Source organism: Scylla paramamosain, unplaced genomic scaffold, assembly GCF_035594125.1.
Source record: "Scylla paramamosain isolate STU-SP2022 unplaced genomic scaffold, ASM3559412v1 Contig19, whole genome shotgun sequence".
In the NCBI taxonomy this organism is placed as follows: Eukaryota; Metazoa; Arthropoda; class Malacostraca; order Decapoda; family Portunidae; genus Scylla; species Scylla paramamosain.
The window spans coordinates 595,261-597,500 of NW_026973684.1; positions in this window are offsets into that span (position 1 = coordinate 595,261).

The window sequence follows — 2,240 nt, forward strand, 5'->3', positions numbered from 1 at the left end:
TTCAATCATTCATCCCTTTCTCTGGTAAACTATGGAACTTCCTGCCTGCTTCTGTATTTCCATCTTCCTATGACTTGAATTCCTTCAAGAGGGAGGTTTCAAGACACTTATCCATCAATTTTTGACCACTGCTTTGACCCTTTTATGGGACTGGCATTTCAGTGGGCATTTTTTTTATTAGATTTTTGTTGCCCTTGGCCAGTGTCCTTCCTACATAAAAAAAAAAAATAAATAAATAAAAAAAACACCTACACACACTTAATTAAAAACATATATAGATAGATGGGTGGATATACATATATTCATATTTGTGTACATGCATACATACAGACAGACAAACACACAGACAGACTACCAGACAGACAGACAGAAAAAACGGAAAAAAATGAAAAGATAAAATAGCAAGAAAGACAAATAAATGTATAAATAGAAAGATAGACAGACAAACAGACAGACAGGCACACAGACAGATAGATCAGGAAGTTGCTGGCATCCACTCACTGATAGAGAGAGAGAGAGAGAGAGAGAGAGAGAGAGAGAGAGAGAGAGAGAGAGAGAGAGAGAGAGAGAGAGAGAGAGAGAGAGAGAGAGAGAGATTGATTGATTGATTGATTGATTGATTTATCTAGCTGTTATTGATGTTTTCTTCTTTCTTTTCTGCTACTGTTATTTTATCCTCATCCTGCTTTAACTAGCAATTGAAAATTACAACTACTACAACAACAACAACAACTACTATTACTACTACTACTACTACTACTACTACTACTAATAATAATAATAATAATAATAATAATGATAATAATGATAATAATAATAATAATAATAATAATAATAATAATAATAATAATAATAATATTTTCCTTCTCTTCCCCCTTGAAATACTACTACTTTTTCCTTCTTCTTCTTCTTCTTCTTCTTCTTCTTCTTCTTCTTCTTCTTCTTCTTCTTCTTCTTCTTCTTCTTCTTCTTCTTCTTCTTGTCCTCCTTTTCCTCCTCGTCCTCCTCTTCTTATTTTTCCTTTTATTTTATTTTCCTCTTCCTCCTTTTTTTTTCTTATTATTATTATCATCGTCATCATCATCATCATCATCATTATTATTATTATTATTATTATTATTATTATTATTATTATTATTATTATTATTATTACTATTCTTTTTCTTCTTCTTGTTCTTTTCTTCTCGCTCTTCTTTTCCTATAGCTACTACTACTACTATCACTACTACTCATGCTTTAAATTAATAATAACAATACGTAATAATATTTATTTATTTATTTATTTATTTTTGAGTTACATACAAATAGAAGCATTTCTCGTACACTGAAACTTCCTAACCTAACCCAACCTGATCTGACCCAACTTTGCCTTACAAGTGGGATGATTACTTATAAACAAAAAAAAAAAAAAAAAAACCTCCCTACAATCCTAGCCTAACCTAACCTAACCTACCCTTAATAACCTAACATGTCTAACCGGACCCAGTTAACCTAACCTAACATACACACAAGAACAACTTTAACACCTGGGTGATTACTTAAATATTTAACACCTGACATAACCTTTCTAACCTAACCTAGCGTCACATAACCTGACACAATCTTACCTAAGCTAAAAAAAAAAAGAAAGGAAAATGTATGAGGAAGAAATAGTTTCATAAAGTTTCCTAATCTAACTTAACGCACCTAATCTAACCTAACTAACCTCACACATCCTAACATACTTTATAAGAATAAATAAAATAAAATAGAAAATAAAAAAAGAAAGGAAAGAAAGAACAGTCAAACAATTACTTACAAAAAAAAATAAATAAATAAAAGTATCAGTAACAAACCAAACATACCTAACCTAACGTAACATACCCAACTGAACCTCACCTCACTGAGCTAACAAAAAAATAGTAATATAAAATAAATACAGAAATAAATACATAAATAAATAAAAGGATAAAAGGAGTATTATATATGTATGTGCTTTCGTTGCCTTTGATCATAAGCCTAACCTAACCTAACTCAGCCTAACCTAACCTAACCTAACCTACAGGACCTAACCTATCCTAACCTAGCCTAACTCATCCCATCCTAATCTACCTAACCTAACCTAACTCAACCTAATCTAATCTACCCCACCTAGCCTGACCTCACATGTTTGTTTTTTTGTTTGTTTGTTTGTTTGTTTGTTTGTTTGCTTTCCTCCTTGATTCTTGGTTCATTTATTTTTCTCTTTGTTTGTTTGTTCC